General features: G+C 39.2%; 1 protein-coding gene across 14 annotated transcripts in view; it reads left to right on the top strand.

The window, feature by feature from the left end:
• Positions 1-25,623, top strand: part of KLHL32 (kelch like family member 32) — a 130,837-nt gene that overhangs the window by 473 nt on the left and 104,741 nt on the right. For 2 of the 14 annotated variants that reach the window (XM_063329927.1, XM_063329921.1), the window contains exons 2-3: positions 5,818-5,943; positions 8,569-8,691. The exons of 8 other annotated variants lie outside the window; for them this stretch is intronic. The gene's annotated coding sequence lies outside the window, so the exon portion shown is untranslated. Of the gene's footprint in view, positions 1-90; positions 112-5,817; positions 5,944-8,568; positions 8,692-25,623 lie in introns of those variants that run through there. 4 more of the 14 variants (XM_063329924.1, XM_063329922.1, XM_063329923.1 and 1 more) reach the window with 4 other exon arrangements.

Below are 25,623 nucleotides of genomic sequence, written 5' to 3'. Positions count from 1 at the left end.
GCGGGTCGCCGCCGCCGGCCGCTCTCCCCCCGCCTCGCCCCGCCGCCTCAGCACCGCTCGTTGCCGGGGAGACGGTTTAAACGGCAGCTCCGACCGTTGGGGCGTCCCTGGGTAACGGCTCTCACCCGCCTCAATGGTCCCGCAGGCCCCCGGCTCCGTGTAACTCCAACGGAGGAGGAGGCGGCGGAAAGGGAAGGCGGGGGGGGGGGGGGGGAAGGACGAACCGGAGCCCGGAGCTGGGGGTGGCCGCGGGTCCCGCTCCCTGGGGGGGTTGTCTGGGGACGCGCTGCAGGTGCTCGGTTTGTGGCGGTTTCTTAAAACATGGCTCTGCCGCCTCGAAACGGGCGCTGGAGATGCTTCTCCTGACTTAGTAAGGGCGGGTTTCTTCGTCTATCCGGACTTGAAGCTACTCGTTCGAGTGACAAAAACACGCTTTTGTTCCTCTCCGGTGCTGAAATACCCCAGCGCTCTCAGGAGCTAGACGCCTTGATGCCTGGAAATTTAAATTAGCAGCCCTAGGAATTAAAAAGGTGCTGCTCAGGTGGTTGCTTACCTACCTCAGTTGGTTCCCAGCCCTAGATTTCCCATTTGGTCAATCTGGAGGAATTCTGCCAAAAAAGCCCAGGTTCCCGCGATGCCGCAGGTTGCTGACGACTCGTTGCTGCCTGGGCAGGGATGGAGGGTGAATTCAGCCTGCGGAGCAAAGCCGGCTTGTTTGTGCCATCTCTGGCAGAGTCCGACTGACAGTTGATACACATAACTGTCACACGCAAAAACTGGGAAACAGCATGCTCAGCACCATACGCTATAACAAAATGTGAAAGAAACGGAGCTACGGGTGAAAACTTAGCACGGTGAGATAAACCGCAGATGTTGATCTTAGCAAATAGTGGGAATAAATATATATTTTTTTAAAGCTTGTTATAAATTTGTCTGGTTTTGCAGGGGTAGGAGGATCTCTTACAAAATCTTTCAGAAGCAAGTTGAGGTTAGTCTTACTTGCGTAAATGGTAATGGCAGCGTTCGTTCAGTCATGAAAAGATCAGGAGTAGACCCAGAGGCCACAATCCTGTTAACTGTAGCGCTTAGGGTAAAGAATTATTGTAGCCTTGGCAATTCCTGTTGATTCTGGGATCTGCCTGCATGAAGCAGTTGGCAGGGGTAAGGCTTCTGAGGGGTTTCAACAATTCTTTGGCGTTTTTATCCAAAAAACAAGTTTACTATTTAACTAGAGTCTACAGAAATCCCATGATGTGCTGAACAAAAATATAGTTACCACAGATGCTTAAAAATCTACCAATATATAGCTGCTTAGCCAGATCTGTTTGTTCTGTTCAAGTTTACAAATGATTAAGAGAAATTTTTACTTAACTTTTAAAGCATTCCAGAAAAACTCCTTTCATCCTTTGTCTGCTTTTCAGATTGTGAATAATTTGACAGTATCTGTAAAGCACTTTGCAGTTATTATGTATGAAGTACTAAGCTAGGTATGGGTACTCTGAGAAACTGTTAGGGAATAATAAGCTCTTGCTTTAGGAGGACACTAAAAATAATGCAGTCATACCAATTAACGGCTCTTAAAGCATAAGATACAGTGTTTATAAAAATATTATTAGGATTTATTGTGATTTATTGTCCATATGAGTGATGAAAGTCTCCGTTTCTTCCTGTATAAGCGTGCATGGAGAAAATGTGCATTTGGGCAGCTATTGAATTGGCAGATGTGGGGAAAATAGTACTTCTAATATTCCAAGGGGGGAAGAAGTTGCATTAGAGTTTCTTCAAAAATGATCCATTGAGATTTGCAGGTGTATCTTACATTCAAGCGAGAGCAAGTGCTTTTAGGGAAGGGAATTTTAATATGGAAAATGAGGTGTTGTTTATTTAACACTTTACAGATCAGCATGTTATACGAACCACACAGAATATGAGATTAATCATTGTCTTTAGTGTCAGAAAACTATGTGATATTCTAAAAGTAAAAATGACTATGCAGAAATTAAATTTCTGGAGTTATTTTTTTGCAAGCAAGGTTGGAAGTGACTGAACTTCAAATTGGTCCTGAACAGATAGTGTAGAATCTTGCCTCGGACAACAAACTCAGGATTGCCTGGTATTTTCTAGTTGAGCTGTAATCTTATTTGGGTCTATCTTCTCGGTAAGAAGGACATGAACAGCTATGTTTAAGATGGCAACTCCTGTTAAAAAGTCTGTGTATTGCTAAATGTGTAAGTGAATTTGGCTCAGGATTTGAATTTGAACACACAAAGAAATTCGAGTACCATCAGGGAAGGTGATTTTGTTTTGTTTTTTTCCTCTCTGATCATTCCCTTTGTATTAAGGGGAGCAATAAATTTGCAGTTTACAGTAAGGAGAATTGTGGTTGAAACATTGGTAGCAGATGGAAATTTAGGCTTTTGTGGGCCTGTTCTTAAGTGGGTACTTGCAAAGTAAAATGAGCGGGATTTGACCATAGAAAATGCAGTGTTCATTTAAAAAATGTTTTTTGTTACCTCCATTTTTGATTCAGAATGTGTTGCTTCTGCCTGAAAAATCAGAAATTGATGTCATGTAGCTTCTGACACTGATGATCAGCTTCTACAACACAGCAAAAAGGAATGTATTCAATATGAAATTCACGGTGCTGCTGTGGCGTTTTTGATCAACTCTGCCGAATAGAATATGATTGACTTAATGGCCAAGAATGACAGTAATTTAATGCCATGCTAGTATAGGGAAGTGATGATTATAAATTGGACTAGAAATGGGAATTGGATGAAGTGAAAAATGAAATTAATTTAAACGCTCGGGTGAGGACAGTTGACAGTGTTATCAGGAGAAACTGGCCAAATATAATTGCCATCCACTGTAATTATGTGCACCTACAGTAACCACATAGTTGTCTCATTTCAATTCTTTTTAGTGTAAGAAATTATCCTTTGTATTTCTCATCCATCTAGGACTTTTGTATGGCACTTGTCAGTGTGTTGTGTGCTCTGAGGACTTCAATTACTCCAGAACTGATTGCGAAAGAAAAAAAACCTACTCATTTGAATTTTTGTACCTCACTTCTTTGGAGAAGTTATAGAAACAGTGCCAAAAAGGCTGAAAATTACAGAGGTTTTCCTAACATATTTTTGGAAGCCTGATTTTTTAAAAATCTATTCCACACAAAAGTTATGAAGTGGTTGTGGTGGTGTATCCTCCCAATTTCTTGAATTATCTGAAAACTATACTTAATAGCCAATCACTTGTAGGATCCTTGAAAAAGCAATTTCTAGATCTTCTTTTCTTTGTGTTCTAACTTTGGACTTTTGACGATTTATGAGATCAAATGAGATTTGATGTTACTTCTGTCACTCTATATGCTTACCCATTTGAAAGGGTATGTGATTGTAACTGGGATGCCTTTATATTATAAGCTTTTACTAACTTGATTTTAGAGGGATTTTTGAAATTTTGCTATCAAATTCTGATCTCTGAAGAAGAGTAAAGAACAGATACTTTTCACGGTTTTGGGTTTTTTTTAAACAATTTTATTATTTGTTTGTTAGCTCATGGGTGGGATTTACATCTGATTCAATTTGGGACTTTAAACAGTTAGAGTCTTCAATTTGAGAATAGACATAGGAGAGAATTGGTTGAGGGGTGTTCCTGCTGAATCCGTGAAGAAATTCCAGGGACAAGAGGCAACTCTGGGATGTAGTTTCAAGATAAGAAAATGAAGCAACGATGATGGAGCTTGGCAGTTTAAACTGGGAGACCAGGAGAGCTTTGAAACTCCAGGTTCTGGGTGTTCCTACGTGGACTGGTCACCCTAAATCTGCCTGGCCATTATAGGAAGGGAAATATCTGATGTAGGCTAGAAAGAAGCTGCAGCATGTTCCAGGCAGGTGCTAGTCTGTGTCCCAGGCCACAGTCTTTGTGATTTCCAGCATGCACGGAGGAACTTTGCGCTCTTGACTGCTGAGTTACCTGGCCAAGAATGGAACTGGAAAAATGTTTTGTCAAGATTTTATCAGCTTTGTATTTTAGTTGCCCTTTTAGCTATGGAAAAACTTGTACGTAGGTAAGCTTTGACACTGAAGTCCTTTACCAGACTTTCTGTGGACCAGCAATGCTTGGCTTCCTTTCTTTGGAAGAGGTTTTGCACACATGAGGCAGCTGAACTAGAATACCTTTTGTGCTCCATGCTGCCAGTGGACACCTAAGTCACTCAAAGGGCAGATATTGTGTGGGAACTGGGGTAGTACTGGTGGGTATTTGTACGCCTACCATACATGGCTAACTTCAAAATATGTCTCTCGGTTAGCTTCATAAATGAAAGGTGTCACTTCAAAAGAAAGTCCCAGTACTGAATGCCATGCCAGTTCCATTCACACTGATGCCAATGTGAAGCTATTGACTTTCATATCAGCAGGCAGAGATTTCTCTGCGATAAGAAAGCAACAAAATATGTAAATGGTTATGAGTAAAATAAATTGGAGGCTTCAGAACATCAATAATACTTGAAAATGTATGATTTTTCTCTAAGCTAGGTCACTACTCTGAAAAATTATGTAAATTGAGAATGTGTTCTGCCAAAATTTCTGTAGCAATATGCTACAGTAATTTAGAAGAACTTTAATTGTAGAGAATGAGCTTTATAGGGGGATAGACAGTGTAAATATTTTGATTCATCAGTACTTAAAGGTTATGGTTGTTCTGTAGAGTGTCTTTTTCTGCAACCATCTGTCTTTATTTTTCCTGACAGGAATGATATGTATAGTGGTTGGTTTTGACAGTGTAGAAGATGTGAAGTTGCAGCCTAATTTACTGCTGTGTTTTTCCTATATCTTAAAAATGGGCATGTGTGTTTTTTCACCTGGTAGTCTAAACATTAACATCTTCAAATTTTCTAATCCTTTGTGCTTCCAGAATAGCCTTTTGTTCCACTGTTCAGTAAAAATATGCTTGAAAAAAATTCTCAGCATGACTACTTTGGATAACAGGGGGCTTTTGTTTTGAAGGTATCGTATCGAAGAATGGCTGAGGTCCATTTCTGCAGTGTTGATAAGACTTGATTTTTGTCCTGTGTGTCTGGGCTTTTTTTAAAAAAAATGATTAGTTAAGTGAAAACAACATTGCTTAGATTAATAACAAATTTTGAAGTGGACATGAGCAAGCTTATGGCCTTATTATGTCTGAAACATTTTCCATCAGGTTTCACTTCAGGTTAAATAAAGAGCTACTGCCCTTTGTAAGCTAAACTGGGGCTCTACCTGGCTTATCAAGACAGAACATATGAAAACCTGGGGTTGAAGAAATGTCATCAGGATATGTCGAATGCATTCTTTCCAGGTTTATTTTTGAAATTCTCTAAAACTGGTATTAATGTTTTTTCCCAGTAGCTAAATTTATAAGGGGAGGGGGACCTTGAATAATATTTTTTCCTGATCTAGTAGATTTTCACAGTGATGTCTTTAAAGCAATAACAGACCATCAAAAGGTTCTCCCTTTGAGGGTATACATCTTTCATGTGTGTTTTCTGTGTTTTGGAAGTCCCATTTCAGTCAAAGTTACCTTTATTGTAGTTGCAGAAAACAAACAAAAAAAAGAACTGAGGTGATGTTTTCAGAACAGAACTGGGACTTTTACTTCACCGAACTGTGGAGATCAAAATAGAGATCTCAAGAGCTAAAGGCTGAACTGAAGTGTGGAACTTCTTTAGTGGGGATAACAGTATCTCTTTTGTGGATTTGGCATATTCCTTAGCTGAACTACCTCTTTTTTTCCTTTTTTTTTTTTTTTTTTTTCCCTTTTCACTTTCTCTTTTAGTAGAAAACCCAGGCAAACAAACAGGAAGAGAGCAGAATTCCTTTCTGGCAGGGTCTTAGTGCATCAGGACTGTGGAGTGCACTGAGAATGGGCCATATCCCTGCTGCGCTGGGCTTCTCATCTTCGGTGAGGTTACATTAAAATACACTCCGCATCTCTTGCGGTCTATGGTGACTTTTGCATACAAATGCAACTGCTATATTTGCTTTTTGGGAAAGTGCATAGGAAATTGAATGATGCAATACAACTATAAAATCTCATGCATTTACTTTTCACATATGTGTTCCATTCTCCAAACAGAAACACAAAAGTGCAAAAATGTAGGAGTTGCCAGAATGTAAATAAGAGGACTGGGTGCGCTTTGCTTGCTTACTTAGGGAGGATAACTACAAATCGAGGTGGAACAGAAGTAGCAACTCAGCTTTACAGAAGGCAAGTCAAGCTCCAAAATGTTTCTGTAGCCAGGGCTGGTCTTCTAATACATGAAGTTCTCTGGTACCAATGTGACTGGACCGTCAAGTATATACTCAGTTTGAAGAATGACATTTGATTTTTATTTTTTTAATTTATTTTTTTATTTCATTAGGATTTTTCAGTTTCTTTAAGACCTTTTAATCAGGTCCAGCGTGTTAGATGCTTTATGGGGTCAGATTTCATGCTTTAGATCTTTGTATGCAAGTGATAAAAGAGACTTACTGAAGATGAGAATAAGTCATGCACAAAACTAGTTTCTTGCAGTTGTTCACATTTCCACAGGATTCTAAATCTGGCATAGTGCAACTCTAAAGTGTCTTAAAGGCAGGAAAGCTGCTAGACAGGCCATTAGAATTTACTGTCTTTACTAATTAGAAGTAACTCTTGCACTATAGACTTGGCATTGATTTTTAGTGGTGTTGCTGGATAAGTGAAGAGAATTAAAGCTCTGATAGCTGAGCCTTGTCCATTGTAATTTGTGGCAGTTTAAGACATAAACACCTCCAGCTTTCCACCTCCCTCTCCTCATGTAGCAGAGCTGGTGGAGTAGAGCATGTGCCTGCATTTTGGCTGATGGTAGGCACTGTCATGGGATGTCACTATGGGTTTGTACATTAATGCCAATGGGATGGTGGCAACACAAGTGTTGCCTGTACTCTGGGGCAATAATTTTTGGCAGAACATGGGGCATACAGGGGGAAGGGGAGTGGAACCGTCTTCAGTGGCATAGATTGCTTCAGTGAATTACACATTATATTTCTGCATTTTGTCCTGTCGCTGGCCTGTGTTCTGTGAATGTTGAAAATTGTTGGAAAACCCAAGCATTGAATTTTCATAGGCTGCATCGTTAGTTTCCGACTAATTTATTCCTTTGCCCAGGTAGTAAGAGAGATTACTATGTGATTACCAAGTAGCCCATAGCAAACCAGACCAAGCCTTGAACACTTAAAAGGAGGAGAAAAAAATAATAATGTGGCAATATAGCTATGGTGATCTAAAAGTATGAGGTGAAGAGTGGGATTTTGTTGTTAGTTTGGCTTTTTTGTTGTTTTGGTTTTTCTTCTGAGCCAGTTGATATAATCTGTTGATTTCTGAGACAGTTGATGTAAAGAGAAGGCTTCTGAACGGAAGTCTTTTGCTTAGACCTGAAGAGGGTACAGAAGTCTAAACACTTGTCTGTTTCTTTTCTAATTGTATTTCTGATCCTAATTAAAGATCAAAGATTAAAAATTATTTAAGATCCTCTTTTTAGGTGTTTTTCCTTGAAACAGAGGCTTTTCTCTGAATAAGGAAAAGTTGTTTTTCAGACTAAGGAGGGTGGGTAAGGGTTGAAGAAAATCTTGAACTGTAAATTGAGAACCTTTTGTTTGAAGGAAAAAGAAAAGCCCTTCTCCGTTCTCAGTTAAGATTATTTTCCATTTGTTTATCTGTATGAGGCACGCATTTGAAAACTGTAAGAAGAAACAGACTTTATCACAACATTCCATCTAATGGATTTATGATCGCTTACACACCTTTTCTGGCTAGATGGATGACAGCTGTGTAGAAGCTGTGGATCGGTCTCTCCTTGCCTGTTTATCATGGTTTGATACACGATGTTCTGCAGCAATACTGGTTTGAGGTGCTCATGATCCATCTACCCTGCTGTTGCAGCCTATTGCTCTTGTGTTTTGCTGCCATCACTGTGAAGGTGTACCATGGACTGGATCACCAGCATGCCTCTTAAAGCTTTAAGGAAAACAAAATGAAATGCCCTAAAAATTAAAATCAACCCTGCAGAAGTCTCTGTATGCTCTTTAAGCCAGGTCAGGCAAGAGAAGGAAGTAAAGAAGCCAGCATCGCTGCTGAACTTGTACCCATTCTATCTTCAAAGAAGACCAACCAGTTGCTTTGCCCTGTATATGCTGAGTAGAGAAAGACTTGTTGACTGTGCTTAGTTTTCTTTCATGTAGTAGGGAGTAAAAGGTGTTAAATTAGTGGTTTTATTTACCAGATTCTTTCACTGAGTTGGAGTAAGCAAATGTTTTTACTGCAGCTTGCCATAAATAAACAGAAGGGTGTTTGGAAATCCTGACCAGCTTTTGTGTAGGAGAGAGCAATCATAACAAACTGGTTCTATGAGAAACTGAAAACAAATAAAAGATGAGCTGTTATTCATAGTTTACAAAAGCAGAAGACATTGTGCACAAAAGCAGCAAGTTATTTTCAAATACTGAATCCCATTGTTTGCAAACAAGGGACAAATTTCAGTAATGTTTCATGTTCTCCTGTTTTCAGTCTTTAGAAGATCTGCGGAAGCCAAAGGCAATGATTTTAACCAACTCCGGCCTCAGAGGAGGGTGAAAATTTTCTCCAGCTACTGCATTCAATATTGTTAGAAGTCTTTTGAATCTCCCCAAGGTATTTCCAAGAACATTTGCAAGAACATTTCCTACCTGTTTCTGGCTGTTACAGTCTTGCAGTGACTTACAATGTTGCAGTCGGCTAAAGCAAAGAATCCTTTCTCCTAACAAAACTCTTCATTCAAGGAAAGCTCTTCTTTTAGCACTTAAATGAATGAGATTATTTCCTACTACATCAAAATTATTTTCCTTATTATTGTGTGTTCTTGGCAGTTTTCAGTCTAACATTACTGTATGAAGTCATAGGTAGGCAATACACAGATGAGCAGAGTATTTTCAGTTGTGCAGCTGAAGGATGTATGTATGTATTTGTGAGGTTTTTTCTTTTTTTAAAGTAGGAGATGTTAAATGACACCGAATCCCAAAATCAATATTCCATTTTTGCTTTATCCTGATACTTAGGTTTTGTGACTGAGTAATGTCCGAGTATCTTAATAGCTGATAACTCACATTGACTGTTTTCATGCAACCACATCTGTTTCCTCAAAAGAAAGTCTCTAGCCTTAAAAGATACAGGTAGACTCAGAGTAGAAATAAAGCTGATGAAGTGGTAATAACAATCGTGCCTGAAGCTGCACCTTTTTCTTAGGTTTCTGCTCCACATAGGCAATAACTATCTTAAGCAATTTTGGCATCTTCACTGAGAATCTCTTGATTGTATGGTTCCACTGGAACCAAGTAGGCTGGAAAATTGGAACCATAGATCAAATGCTTTTGTGACTGTGATGGTAGGAAAAAGGAAATTTAATCTGTTTTACAGGAAGGATGAAACCTTCCATATAAGCATATCATTAGGATATACAAGTTGACTGTGCTGTGTAGAAATACCCACTTAGCGATGAACAAAGTAGCAAAACCTATAGGAGCAGTATTGTTAGTACAGTGTTTTGTGTGGGTAATGTTGAGAAACTACTTGGATGTCCCTGTAAGCCTCTGCATTGGGTTGTGTTGAATGCAGGTGAGGCGATTATACTTTAGCAATTACAGATCAGTAAATTCCAGTCCAGATTCAGAATTTTTTTTCTCTGCCTGTGAGAAATGAACTTCAAAGACCACACTTACGTAACGGTAAACTGGGGAGATACTCTGGTCCCAGCAGTATTGCTGCATCAGTTTTCGAGATCTCTGAGGTTTGTGTTGCCCGTAGTGCTTACTGAAGGAATTTTGTAAATACTTGAGACCAAATAGTTTTTAGTTTTTGTTAATCTGTAGTTTATGCTCTTTCTCTCCTGGCAGTGGGTGGGAAGAGCCTTTGCTTGGTTATCTCAGAATCAATATAAATATAGAAGTAAAAGCTTGCATTTGTTTTTCAAATATAGCAGCTTCTGTCTGCTTACTGACTGGCAACACTGTCAGACCTAAGAGTTAAAGTGCTGCAAGGTAGAGAGGGATCTTTCAAACCTATTTTTGCATTATTTGTTTGTTTATTTATTTATTAGAGAACAAGCGTCTCCTGATTAGGTAGGGGTGACTGTAGTGTTGCCAGGTAAATGAATGAACCTGGCCAAAGCTAGAAGCCAACCCTTTGTTTGGTATAGTGACTCAGGTCATCTGGATGCTGTCCTGCACTTGGCTGCATTCAGTACGTTACTGTCCAAAGATGGAAAAGAAGCAGTGAGTCTGTGCTTAGAGTGCTGGATCATGTACAATACAAGTACTCAGTTCATTGGCAAGGTGAGGAGCAGTCTGTCCCCTTGCAAATACTCTGATTCATATGCAGGGGTTTTTGTGTGCCATTTGGTAAAGTGAGAAATCAAACACCATTTAATTACCCTCTTAGTCCTTGAATCTATCTGCAGTATCCTTGGGCTTAGCCATTGGAGGGGATGGGTGGGCACTTGAGGCCATTTTTATGCCAGTCAGCACCTTTTTGGACCAGTGTGTCCCTGTTCCCAGCTCAAGACATTGATGAATAGCTTCTATTTGTCATATCATTCAATGGCTTTTAATTTTAACATTGCCAGCCTCAAGCATTCAAACACTGAAAGTCAGTTCCCAGACATCAGTAATTAAATAAAATCAGATGCTTTTCATTAGAAGTAGTAAGTCTGGTGTTAGATTATGTTTTCCGACTTCTCTCAGTAATCTTCAAACCTATAAAATTTATTCTTTTCTTGAAATTAAAGCTTCAGGTGCAGTTTAATTCCAGGATATACATTTGGTGACAGGGAAGAAAACCACCATGACTGCTTTATTTTGGCTTTTCCTTACCTAGAAGGTCAATTGCTTTTAGGCGTGATGCTGTCCCATTGATTCTTCTAGAGATGTACTAGCACTGATATATTTACATTTTATTATTTGCTGTGGACCAAATGTGGAGGCAACATAGGTAGCTCCCACGTGAGTTCCGCTAATTCAGACTGCTCCCGAGCAATTTAACTTTATTAAAGCTTATGAAATGTCTAGCATATTAAAAAAGCTATATAAAACAGTCTTGTTTTGTTGGGCATATGCAGTTTAATTTGGACATCATTCCTTTGTGAAGTGGATTGTCCTTTATATATATGTCAGTAAACATTGCTTTTGCTTGTTTAAAAGTTCATAGCAGCTGGAATCAAATGCTTTACACTCAAACAAGAATCATTATTAAGAAGGTAATCTCTGATCATGCTGATACCAGCAATATTTAATGTGTTTTAAATAATTAAAAATGCTAATGTAAGATCTTGCAGATAAAGTGCACAGTTAAGGCAATTAACAGCATAAGATCTAGTTAAATGAAGAGTTTGATGTAAATTCTTTTCCACTACCAAAAAAAACCCCCAAATTCAACCAGCATTTAAATGAAGAAAAAAAAAAACCCCAAACCTGTGTAATGCAAGCCTGCTAACTTTATGCTTTGAACTGCTAAAAAGATTGTGGGTCTTTCAAATTTAATCACAGCTTTGACTTCTCCAAGGACTTAATAACGTTTTTAGGGATGAAGGAACTGTTTTGTCCTTAAATGTGTTCACAGAGGAAAGATTTGGGGGAAGAATAGGGCTCTCTTGTAGGGTTTTGGTGTTACGGTACCCAGGAAAATCACTTTTTTCTGGGATATGATAGTAACAGTAATAGGCCACTATCGTCATGGTTGCAATTCATGGTTTCCTTTGTTTTTGAATTCTTTCTCTACCTGGCAGTATGGTCTGATAGAGGTTTCCACCATGGCCTCTAGGAATCCTGTCTTGAAGCATACCCACAAGAAGATGCAACTGCTGGCTAAGTTGCCTTTACATTCAACACCATTGATTTTCCACTGAATGAACTGTATCTTCTTCAAAGACTGCACCTCTCCCCATTTTGCCCAGCTGTGGCTTGCTGGTTGCCTAACTGCTTTTTCCAATTCTTCCCATCCAAACCCAAAGGCCTGTTGCATGCTGAAATCCTAGGTATCAGGAAGAAGCTGAATAAGTTATCTCCCACTGTGTAAGGAGCTCCACTCCTTTTATTGCAAGAAGATCATTAAAATATGAGTGGTTGATTATGTCAGGATTTAATTTCTTCTTTCTTCACTAGTGGGAATGTTTTACACTTTTGTACCCTTGCAAAATGGCTTGTCAATAGCTAGGCATTTCATAATTTCTCTAGCTGCATCTGTAGGATTGATCTAGCATTCACATTTCACTATTTTTTTTCAAATGTGCAGCAGCATTTCTACTAGCAAGGTATGAAACATTACAATAAAAAGACTTGCAGAAATATAGGCTGTTAAACTATGAATTTAGTCTAAGTGTCATTGAAGACCTTGACTGAATTATTGATGAATTTGAAAATAGCAAGGTTTGACCTGAAATAAATAGTAGGATATAATATATTTTGTGTAATTTTAGATTTATTTTTTTTTAAATTCAGAATACTCAGTATTTTCTGTGACTTTCCTAGATGTCATGCTTAGCAGAATTCTCTTTCAAGAAGGCTTCTTACTCTGCCTTAATTCTGAAATATTCTAATTTGTTCCCTTTACTTCTGTTTCTTGGAAGCATTGTATCTAAAAGCAAAAATATTTGTGATTGCTGGGCATTTACGCAAGGTGCTTTTATTGGTTTGGAGTTCCTTTAAGTGCCGAATATCTACCAGAGAACTTCTTGAAAATGTCCTTAACGAAACTTAAGGTACATAAAATAAATACTGTTGCTTTTCATCTGGAGTCATTCAGGGCTCAATTTAGTCACCTAAATGTGGATGTCTACTGCCATTTGAGACACTGATCCAGAAGAGACTGGATGTCCTGTGTGTCCTATGTCATATCTCTCATCTCCCCAGGGAGATGTTTTAGTTACTGCAGGGAGTCTGAAATGACAGTAAGTGTCTGTATATTATCAACTGAATTGGTCTTAATTGAGCTTAATTGGCAAAAATACAAATCAGTGCGTGCATGTATTGCTTACAAAGTATTATTTTTGTTTTATCAAGTGAATCATAGAATCATAGGGTTGGAAGGGACCTCTGGAGATCATCTAGTCCAACCCCCCTGCCAGAGCAGGGTCACCTAGAGCAGGCTGGACAGGAACGCGTCCAGGCGGGTTTTGAATGTCTCCAGAGTTGGAGACTCCACCACCTCTCTGGGCAGCCTGTTCCAGTGCTCTGCCACCCTCAAAGTAAAGAAGTTCCTCCTCATGTTTAGGTGGAACTTCCTATGCTCAAGTCTGTGCCCATTACCTCTTGTCCTGTCCCCAGGCACCACTGAAAAGAGCCTGGCCCCATCCTCCTGACACCCACCCTTTAAGTATTTATAAGTGTTGATAAGGTCCCCCCTCAGCCGTCTTTTTTCCAGACTGAAGAGACCCAAATCCCTCAGCCTTTCCTCATAAGAGAGGTGTTCCAGTCCCCTAATCATCTTGGTAGCCCTTTGCTGCACCCCCTCCAGCAGTTCCCTGTCCTTCTTGAACCGGGGAGCCCAGAACTGGACACTATTCCGGATGCGGCCTCACCAAGGCAGAGTAGAGGGCGAGGATGACCTCCCTCGACCTGCTGGCCACACTCTTCTTGATGCACCCCAGGATGCCATTGGCCTTCTTGGCCACAAGGGCACGTTGCTGGCTCATGGTCATCCTGTTGTCCACCAGGACTCCCAGGTCTCTTTCAGCTGAGCTGCTCTCCAGCAGGTCAGCACCCAACCTGTACTGGTGCATGGGGTTATTCGTCCCCAGGTGCAGCACCCTACACTTGCCCTTGTTGAATTTCATAAGGTTCCTCTCTGCCCAACTCTCCAGCCTGTCCAGGTCTCTCTGTATGGCGGCACAGCCTTCCGGTGTGTCAGCCACCCCCCCCAGCTTTGTGTCATCAGCAGACTTGCTGAGGGTGCACTCTATCCCCTCATCCAGGTCATTGATGAATATATTGAAGAGGACTGGACCCTGTATTGACCCCTGGGGAACACCACTCGTCACTGACCTCCAACTAGACTCTGTGCCCCTAATCATGACCCTCTGAGTTCTGTCTTTCAACCAGTCATGTATCCACCTTACTGTCCATTCATCAAGCCCGCTCTTCCTAAGCTTCCCTATGAGGATGCTGTGGGAGACCGTGTCGAACGCCTTGTTTGAGTCAAGGTAGACCACATGTACTGCCCTACCCTCATCTATCCATCCAGTCATGCCATCATAGAAGGCTATCAGATTAGTCAGACATGATTTCCCCTTGGTGAATCCATGTTGAGTACTTCTGATAGCTTTCTTTTCCTCCACATGCCTTGAGATGACACCCAGAATGAGCTGTTCCATCATCTTTCCAGGGATGGAGGTGAGGCTGACGGGCCTGTAGTTCCGCGGCACCTCCTTCTTGCCTTTTTTTGAAGACTGAAGTAATCATCAAACTTCATATAAATGGCAGTTGCACCAGAATTGCTACTGAGTTTTCCTGTCCTTTAAAAGAAAAAAAGTTCTTGCTTATGACAAATTTTATTTTTTTTTTTAGTGTTACAGTACATTTGCTTTGGATTGTTATTAATTTTAGTCAGGAGTTCAAAGCATTCTTAGGCTGCAACTCGTAAGTGTGCTGCACCAGGACACTTGAAGAGAGATGTGGAGGCATGTGCATTCGCTATGGTTTTGATAGAATTTCCCCTTTTTGCCCCTTCTGTTTCCTTTTGAGAGATAAAATCTCTTCAAGAAGATTGGAATGTGGAATAAATAGGACATATGGGGCTAATATGATCCTGCATGCGTACACTATATTCAGCTGTACCGCAGCTGTACCTCAGAGAATCCCACAAAGCACAGAATGGCCTAGGTTGGAAGGGACCTTTTGAGGTCATTTTGTCCAGCCCGCTTATTCAAGCAGGGTCAGCTAGAGCAGGGAGACCAGGACTGTGTCCGGAGGTGTTTTGAATATCTCCAAGAATGGAGACTCCACAACCTCTCTGGGGAATCTGTTCTGATGTTCAACCATCCTTAGAATAAAAAGTGCCTTCTTGTGTTCAGATGGAATTCCACATGTGTTAATTTTTGCCCATTAAGTTACAGAAGAAGTGATGTTTTAAGTTGAATTATGTATAGCTATTTGTAGCATTTAGTGATTTGTTTTTTTAACAAGGTAATTATTACCCTTGCAATTTTTAAGAATATATGTTATTTCAGAAACAAGTGCTCCTACAGTCTTTTAAATAATTGTTGCTTACATTGTCACATATACAGATGTTATCTTGGCAAAAGCTGAGCTCTGGTTGTGTACAAGGAATTATGCTTGGCAGTGTTTAGCTTTCCCAAATGTAGTGGTCTTCTAGTGACTGGCCCAAACTTCAGTTAGGCATTTGGGACTGATCATTGTATGTTTAGTTCTAGGAGCGATATTCACAAACCCTGGAGACTTGCTGAAGTTCCCACTTTAATGTCTGGGTAGTGATAGATGCCATAGAACAAGGTTTCTCAACAAGCCACCAGCTGTTTGCCTGTATATGAAGGGAGGAACAGTATGTTAGTTTAGCTGATACAAAAACTCAGAGGCGTATGCATTTAAAATTCCTCACTCTTATGGAAGTAAGCACTCAGCTATAGCCTTACAAAGCCTTTCACAGGTGCCTACATTCACAGTGCCCTTATGAATTTAAGGAGGAAGTTGTTTCACAGAAAAAGTGTTTTACTTCTTTCGTTTAGATATTTAGCTTCTCTTGGTTTTTATTAAAATAATCTAAGAACTGTTGACGCAGCTCTTGCCTAATAATGGATCTGAATTCAGTTGTCCTTGCTGTGATGGGCATTCAAAACTGTTTCTCTCACCTGCGAAGAGCAAAGTAACTGTCAGACTAGAACCAGAACTAGATACGCATGGGGTTATTCTCAATTCCCTCCTGCTATTGTGGCTTATTGTCCCACTAAGAACGTGCACTTTGGGTCAGAAGTAGAGTGAGTAAGAATAGGTATCCATAATCCAGTCATGAAGATGATGTCTTGGCGATGAGGAGACCCGGTTCTGTGCTGGGAGCTGGGACCAGAATGTTGAATTCCTATTTTGAAAACAGGGCTGTAATACAAGTTTCATGTACAGGCTGTTGCACAAGCATTAAGGAAATGGGAGATTTAACTGTACTTTTTCTTGCGTGGTCAGCTTAAAAGCAGAGCTGATACAAAATACAGCTGTGCAGGTTTTTCCAGTTAGAGTATGTCTGCGCTTTCTGAGTACTTCTACACATTTCCATTACTGAGATGAGGTTATTGGTGAGAAGTGACAGCAGATGATGCAGTTCCTGGTCTGTCTTTTGACTACTAAATGTATCAACACCTAATGCTAGTCATATCCGACTAGTGAATTCATAGAAGATTTGCAAAAAATTCATGAAGCCATCCAGTCTGTCTTGAAATCGATATATACCCAAAGGGTTTTAAGTATTAATTCTGGTATTGTCTCTGAAAAAGAGTAGAACACATTGAAATATGATGTTTGCAAACAAGAACTCAAATGTCTCTCTAGTAACCTAATTGATAGAGCTTAATTAGAGTGATCTTTTACTTTAGTACAAGGTATTATCTTAAAAGTGAGTTTCTTAAAGCACGTTGTCAAAGGCATGACTCACACTATAAAATGCATCATATGCATCCTCAAAATGAGTCTTTTTAGACTGTATCTCTTGTCACCTCCCCTTCCTACCTGCCATGTCCTTTCTGCTCTGAGAGGAATTTTTATTTGCTGGATTGACACTGGGTATTAACGACAGTGGTCAGTATCAGAACATTTTCTAGGAAGCTGGTATGGAACACAGATTAAAGTCTGTGTTAGAAATGGAAAGTATGTTGAGTAGAGGACAAGAGAAAACAAGAAATCTCCTGTTTCAATAAAACATGCTGGTATGAAGTCTAGATGTATTGTGCAAAGCCTGAATAAAAGCTGTGGATGAGTCCCTGGAGGAAAAGAATGCACTAGCTCTACCATCAACTTGGACAGGGCATTCAACTGCTTTCCTACGTAAGAGATGAGGTGTCCTGATGTTCTCCTTTATGTTCCTAGCAGATCTGTGAACCACAGCTTCCCCTGGCAGGAGGTGGGATCCGTACAATTTCCAGCCATCTTAATGCTTCAGAAGCTCACGCTGTAGCAGGTTGTACTCACAGGGAGTAGGGAGAAGGCTATGGTTAGTTCCTCTAGTAAATCTGTCCCTTGATACCCCTCCTGAGTTAGAGCAATTTTCCTTCTGTTGGTATGGTAACATTCCTTCGTCCAGTTACAACTTTTTACAGACCTGTATATATAGCTAAGCTCATGCAGATCTTTGGCTATGGGGTGCAAAAAATCCCTCTGACTTCTTCCATGCTACTTTCCCCATCCCAGATGAGGCTTATCTGTGTTCTTTTCTAGCTTAGCTAGTTAAGGTTATAGAGGTAGCAGTGACTGTAAATATGTTACAGGCAGTGAATGAAAGAAATAGTGGTCTATAGTAATAAAATAATGCACACGATAGAAATTCTGTTTTTTCTAAACAACAGATGCTTTTTTGATCTGCAGAAGGTAGTGTAAAACAGGGTGAAGGGCTGGAAGAAACCATCTGTTACGGGGATACCAAGTGAGGGACTGTAGTACGGAAACCAGTGTCTTTCCAGAATGACATAGGCTTAAAGCTTTGTTAGTCTGTAACCATGGTGCTTACAATGCTTCTGAATGAGACTTTTGGATGGTTTAATGAAAGCTTGGAATAAAAGGAATATAGTTCAGGTATGCTGAGACCCCTAAAGAAAGGCAGCTGAAAGAGGTTACTGCTGCAGTTGTAGTAGTGCAAGTTCTAAAGTTCAGATTTTGCATGCCCCAGATCATAATTTTGTGAGACAGTAACTACTATGCAGCAAGCAGTATTGAAGATGACATATGTACCTCTTCTATCTTGTCTTCCTTCTGATAAGACTTTAAAGCTTTCTTCCTAAAGATGAGCATAGAACTGCAACATACAGGAGCATCTTTACAGTTACTGCTGCATGTTTAACTGTGACAGTGCCAATACATTCATGTATGTATAACTCATACCGGAAAAGTCCTCTACAAAATCTCACAGCCGTTTCTTTCTAGGAGACAGAAACAAAGTCAGATGTTGGTTTGTCCTATACATCCTGTCAGATTATATCTTTCTGAAATATATTTCAAAAATGTAGCAGTAGTAGTAAGTAGTAGTAATTGGGATAGTCTACTACAAGGTGGAGGAGAAAAACTTTTGGAGGAAAACTCTTTCTGCCACTTACTGTTGCAGGGTAATTAAATAACTTCCTATCACAGAAGAGATGGTGTGTGATTAGTGTGTGGGGCAGATAGAAGGTGGCAGAAGCGATCAACCCAACCCTTCCAGGTTGATAATCCTGGAAGGAGAACTTCCACGTGGAAAATAGGTCTGGCAGGAAAAGAGAGGTGCAGCAAGGAGCTGTGAACATTCAGTGCAAGGGACGAGACTGTAAGAGACCACTGTGAGGAGCAGGGAGCAGATGCCTTCAGGCTTTATGTGAATGAAAGAGGATATTCCCAAAAAGCAGAGATGACTGTGCAGACTTGACTGCTTACAGCTTTCTTGATTGCAGTGTGTAACAAAATGTGGAGATGGGCAGCCCTCTCCGTTCTCTTCCCCTACTTCTCGCCCACAAACAATGGCCAGAAATACATTTGTCTGTAAGTCTTACTTATTCTGGTCATCTAATTAGTTTGGATTTTCTCTTTCAAACTAGACTTCTTTAATATTTTAATCAAATCTGGCTTTTCAGTGTAGAAGTGTTTTAATCACTGAGTTCATTGTAAGGAAAAGGTCTAAAGTGGATGGATCTACTTCAAAGCTCTAGCTAACTTCAGGTCCTGTCACTCCTACTGAAACATGTAAGTCAATTAGAAGTGAATACTATGAAAAGCTATATGTGAAAATTCCTTTTGTACTTAAAGCAGCTTGCAGCTCAACAGTAATACAGGCATCACTGTAATACAAGAATTTATGCTGGAATGACATTAACCAGGCTTAAAGATGTTTCAATATAATCTAAGCGTGGAAAAAGGGTCCTAGGGGAGTGCATATGTATCTTCCTAATATTGCTACCCCTTATTGATGTTGTTTTTAACACAAATGTAAGTCATATGAGAAGAATTTTCCTTGCTTTTTTTCTTTTAAAATCAAACATTTGCATGTTAGGTAGTGTTGGAATTAGAAATACCCATGCCATGTAGTCAAATGATCATAGGCAACTTCAATTTGGGCATTGGAGCACTTAGCTTCTTTCCTTTTCTGGCATTCTTAGCTTTGTGGGCATGTAACTTTTTAACACTTTTGTAAAGGTAAACTAAAGAAAAAAAAGAACCTCGAAGAGCTGTACTGACAGCATGGAACAACGGCATAATTGGAACCATTAGCACTGAGCTCTGCTGCCTGAGAAAGCTGTCAGATATTATTCATTATAATCCAGCACAGTCAGCAGAAAGTGAAGGCAAGTGTTCTGCAGATACTTCTCCACAAAAAAGATGTGAAACTTAGTGATCTTGGTCATTCTTCTCTGTGCCTTCCTAGTTTTCACTCCTGAACTAAGCATTCGGCCTTCTTGCCCAGCAATTAGAATTATTCCCGGCTGACTTCTGGCTTCTTTTCGTGTGATCATGCTGTAGAAAAATCCATCCTTTCTCCTTATTTTGCCCAGGTACTCATCTGGTTTTAGTATTGTGCACTATTCCGCTCTTCCCCCTCCCCCTTTGCAAAAGAGGAAAGCCAAGAAACAATTGCAGCTGTCTCACCTGGTCTTCATCACCAGCTTGCTCCTCATTGTCTTTTGTTTCCTTTTCCATCTTCTTTCCCACTCTTCATCTTCCTCTTGGCCTCATCCAAATCTGTTTCATCATCAAGACGAATGACTCCCAGCCCAATTTGCTTAAAGCTGTTAGAAGACATTTGATGCCCTCTTCTCTCTGCAGAAAGGTATTTCTAAGTATCTTTGTTTTCTTACATTGAAGAGTGGTGAGCAGTTATGTTGTAATAGGCCAGAAGGCAACTCCTGTTCCTTCAGAGCAGAATTCCATACCTTAGTGTTTGATTTAAATGGCAGATTATTTTTTCTGTCCAAAACCACAGTCAAGAATCCAGAAACTCTGTTATAAAGGAGGATTCTGAATGCCCTTTTCTGTCCTTCATTTGACTGTAAATTTTAACTTTGCACAAAGCATGTTTTAAATTAGCAGTGTGTACTTTAACAAAGGATCTCCAATTACATATGTGCAATTCTTATTGTTTTTTTTTAATGTTCATTAATTGCTGGTCCACATCTCTTCCACCCCTCCCTGTTTCCATGTATTTATGAAAGACAAAACATAATAAATAGAGAAAAATGCATTTATAAAGCTGGCCAAGATGTTTCCTATGTTAGGAGTTTGCTGGAACTTTGAATGTTCTTGCACAACACTTGTGTTTGGTGCAGGGATTTAAAAGCCTTGTTTGTGCTAGTAACATTGCATGGCCCATTCCAGGCCAGAGCTTGAAACTCAAACATCCTTATCAGAAGACCATTACAACAATCTCTGGCTAGGTCTTGACCTGAGCCATCTGGTGCTCTCCCAAAACATTTCCAGGCATGGCTTGGGAGTTAGTTGGTGACTTTTCCCATTAGTTGTTTGGATGTGGCCACGTTATTTTGGAGGCCATGAGAGACCAGATGTGGGCTAGCCAGCTGTATGGGCAATGGAACCAGCATTGGAACTGTTGAATTTGCTAATACTGATGAACCTGTCATTCCCTTCTGAGGATGCATGTAGGTGAAACTATCTACACTTCCAAGAAGTAGTGTCTAGGGATTCCTTTGGTCTGTTAATCTATATGAAAAATTTTGTGCTAATTTCACAATATGAGGTAAATTTGATAGTGATTTGATATTGATAGTGATTTTTTTGTGATTGGTTACTGTATGACATGAATAAATTGTTAAAATAGAAACATGGAGGCCTGTTAATAACCTCTTATAATACCTGGTGTTTGGAGAACTGCCAGTTAGTTGTACTGTTAGGTACTGGCTTTTTTCTTTTTTTTTTTTTTTCTTTTTTCTCTGATTCCTGGTGTTGAAACCACCCACAGAAGACAGAGAAAGTATTTTGTGCTATTGTAATTACACTGTGGGGCCAAAAAAGACTCTTTGAAAGTCTCGTTGCTGTCCTGGAGGTATAGATTACCTTGAAGTATAGTTCTGCCACCCTGTGGCTAGTGAAGGTCATTCTTAAAGGTGCGTGTTTACTTAGCTACTAGAACTCATAGCCTTTTTCTTTTAAACTTCATGAATGCTGTTTTGTAAAGAAAGTTGAAGGACTATTGTAGGTCTCATTTCTCTTTTACTGAAAGATACATATACTCATTCACGGGAAATACCATTAGTTAATAGATTACACAAGCTGGAACACAGGAAGTTCCATCTGAACATGAGGAAAAACTTCTTTACTTTGAGGGTGACAAAGCACTGGAACAGGCTGCCCAGAGAGCTTGTGGACTCTCCTTCCCTGGAGATATTCAAAACCCACCTGGAAGCATTCCTGTCAAACCTGCTTTAGCAAGGGGGGTGGACTAGATGATCTCTAGAGGTCCTTCCAACCCCTACCATTCTGTGATCTCATCACGGCATGTAGACATATTGTCGGTCACCTCAGTTATGCAAGGCTGTCCATTGTCCAGCAATCACGTATGCTTTTTGTAGTATTTCTATGTGTTTTTAAGCAGAAAGTGTGGTTATTTGTTTCAGACAGGCATAAAAGATATAAATTCATGCAGATTAATTGCCAAGATTGTAGATTATCTACAGTACAGTATACTCCTGTCTGGTCTAAATAATCCATATGCAGATTTGAAGTGGTTTCAAAACCATACCCATGTATTTTTGTCTCTTACTACCCTAGGAAAGAATGATTATCATAAAAGCACCTTGATGGTTGTGACAGTCAAAAACTCAAGGCTTATCCGAGTGCGGCCCTGGTGTAGTTGACAGCATTTCAGAGTACACCTCACCCTTGTGTGTCCATTTCAGTGTTGGTTTCTCGAGTGATCAGGAAAAATAATTGTGATCTCTCTAGTTAAATTTCTGTTGGTCTCCACTGTAAAGCATTCTGACCTCATTTAGAGAAGCCTTTCACATTTGCCATAAACATGTCAAATTTCCAGAAGAAAAATGCTTGGGTTTAAAGAAGAGGGTTTTTTTTTTTGTTGTTGCTTTTTATCCAATGAAAATGCAAATGAAATTCCAAATGAAAGTTCAATTACAAACTACTTCAGTCATGCTGTCTTGTCTTTTCTTTTCTTGAGCTCTACAGGAAAAATCCTGAAAGCATACTTTGGCAAAGTAACCGAAGAGTTAGCTTCATGCCAGCAGCAGTATGCCTTAAAACTAAAATGCTGTAGAGCTGTCCCTTTATAATGACTGTGGACTCAATGTATGGTTTAGATACTTCGCTTTGAGAGCGCTTTGCATATTTGTTGCCCAAATTTCAGAACAATGACAAAATAAGTTATAATATTGTTCTCCCAACCATTCCTTAACAATGATACATGGACCATGTGTAAGGAATGGCCGCCTCCTTTTGCCAGGTGAGTGGTTAGTATCATAGCTTAAACGATACCAACAGTGAGTGGCTCTGAAAAGCTAAGCTGATAGTGCACAGAGGTATGTTATTATAGTTGTACAAAACTGATCTTTTTTTGCAAACGAAAGATGTTACACAGTACATAGACATCCTGGAAACAAATGTGTTCTTGAAAGTCATTAAACTCCAAATGCGTGGTTTCCAGAAGAACTGCAGACTGTTCCCTTCCATGAGTAGTATACTATGTTGAGTTATGATTGTGTATGGTTTTATCTGTAGAATGTAACAACCTCTTAAGTGGTAGTGTAGGTAAAATATGCCTTAAGTTACACAGACAACCATAAACCTGGCATTTTTTTTATCTGGATGCCTCTTCAGAGAAAATGTTCTGCATACTGATATATTCAGATACATGGAAGATATAAAGCCATAAAGAGGATATAAAAACATAAAGATGTGGTTCTGCTCATGCATTCTTTACCCCTGTGGTTTCATTTTATATTTCTGTGGTTTAAGATCTTAATGATTTGTGAAGTCAGATGGTAATTTGGTAGTGATAGACAATAAACTTCATGATTCTAATTGACTGCAGTTGATGGCCTGAAGATAGCAATGACCTTTTCAGTGTCACAAGAAAAAAGTTTGTAACTAATCAGAGTGTAATGGTTTGATTTTTCTTACTGTGTTTTTACTTTATTATCGATTTTGCTGAATGTTTTCTGACTCCTATTTTTCCAAACAAATCTAGGTTTTCAGTTTTTTGCTCCCTTGGTATTGTAATTTTCATTAAATCTAAGGTTTATACTATGAGTGCTTTGTCTTGAAAGTCACTATTCAGGTGCTAAATTAGATGAGAAACTTGTGATTGAGCTGAGTTATGGTTTCACTGACAAGGTTGGCAGTGGCAGAGTTTTCCTTACAGTTGTGATGTTCTTGAACATTTTTGTATGGAATAAGAAAAAGCTTTCAATTCTCAAAGATCTTAATGAAAAAAGGAAAAAGTAGTGGAAGAGCAAGTTTGCAATCAAAGTGTGGTTTTTTTGTTTGTTTGGTTGGTTTTTTTTGCTGTTTCTCTTTTGACAAATTAATTTGGCAGCGCTCTGATAAAAATAGAAGATAATGCTGTCCTTTATTTTCTGTGAATAGTAATCTCATATAGTCTTGTTTCTGAAGAGACCTCTTATTCTGAGAGAAGGTGAAGTACAGCTTGAAAGGATGATTTATTCTGACTTACTAAAACCAGAGTACTTTAAAGACAAAACCAGAAGCTCCTACAAATAATGATCTAAAATAGGACAGAAAATTGCCACAGGTAAATCTTGGTGGTCCTAGTCTGTGTCTGTGACAGCCTCCTTCAGGATGTACTATGAAGTAATTCTGGAAGGAAATGGATGTAGTGTACTGATAGTTTTTAAATATTGCATTTTCTTCTTAAATAAAGATGAAATTTAAACCAGATATTTGAAGTTGTAAAAGGGAAAATGGCATTTCACAAAGTCCAAATGCTTTACCTTCGTGACATATCTAGTTGGTTCAAAACTTTGCTTTTCTACAGGAAAGAGTAATATGATGCTTATGATCCCTTTGGTTCATTTTGCACCTGGTGCATGTTATTATTTCTTCTAACAAAGTGAAGTAGTGTGTTATTCAGTGAAATTGTTTTTCAATACTTAAAATACACATTTTGGAAAGGAGTGACTTGAGGGAAAGAAGGTAATTAATTGAACATAACTACTTGAAAATGCAAAATCTCTTTTGAATTCTTTATATATTGAGTATTTCTAGTCTTGTTAATTAATTTTTGTGTATGTGAATTTCCATAAGTTTCTATCTGATCTAATTTAGCGCACTGCAAATTCATGAAAATAATGTTGATTCACCATTTTCTAACGTATCTTCAGAGTCAGAATTAGCAATATTTCATTTAGATATATTTATTAATATTCTTAACTGGAAAGATACTTTACTCATTAAAAAAAATCAAATTTAGTGTGAAGTTTTACAACTCAAGAGGTTTTAATGGTTACAAGACAAGTGAGACAACCTCTGTTTAGAAAGATAACTAAAGGCTGCATATGTGAAATGAGATGAAAATCTTTACTTAAATCCTCAGAGTTTGGCTAGCTGTTTTGAATTGGTGTTAAAATTGGTTATTTAAAGTAGATTTTTGATAGGCAGTATTGTTCTAGATAACGTGAAAATAGATGAGTGGCTTTCCCACTTCAAAGTAAAAAATTAAAGGAGAAATTAGAGGGCTTTTCACACACTAGAGGATTTTATAGCCAGAGAAATACTTAACTAATGCACTGCCATTCTGTGAAGTTTAGCGATAAGATCAGCAACCTTATTTTTTATTAACTGGGTGAAAGCCTTCTTAGGTGGTACTAGTGTAAAGGACTCAACGGTTCCCAAACTTTCTCACTGCATCCTTTATTAGGAGATGAATAACATAGATCTTTCTAGAAAGGCAAACCAATCTTTCCGTCACTCTGTGAGTGGGTCTGAAGCAGGAGGGGCTGTTGTGGGGATCGAAGCAGTACATGCTTCATTCCACTTGAAGACATCTCCAAGGGTTCTCAACAGCTTGCTCTCCCACCTTACATCAAAGGAGCAGGGATGTTGCATCTGGTTACAGTGAAGACTTATGTATGATAGCTGTGTGGATCTCAGTGAGCTGTTTGAAAGATATTTGGCTCAAATTTTGTGTTGCAGCCTTTCACAGTTACACTCTTTTATTTGGGGGCCAGAAAAAAGCATCAGTTGCTGTGTAATTTTCTGACCTGCCTTTTAAAGGAGTTCTGATACTGGCTGTGAGGATCCCTTCTGTCTACAAAAGGATTTTTCAGTATCTCTTGAATATTGTATTAAGCTGAACTCTGTGAAGTGGCAGCTGCCTGTGTTTCACTTTGATTTTTCTCAAATTACAATTTGTCAGTCTTGCCAAATTTCT

This window comes from Chroicocephalus ridibundus, chromosome 3 (assembly GCF_963924245.1).
Source record: "Chroicocephalus ridibundus chromosome 3, bChrRid1.1, whole genome shotgun sequence".
NCBI classification, from domain to species: Eukaryota; Metazoa; Chordata; class Aves; order Charadriiformes; family Laridae; genus Chroicocephalus; species Chroicocephalus ridibundus.
This window is presented reverse-complemented; position numbering and strand designations above follow the sequence as displayed.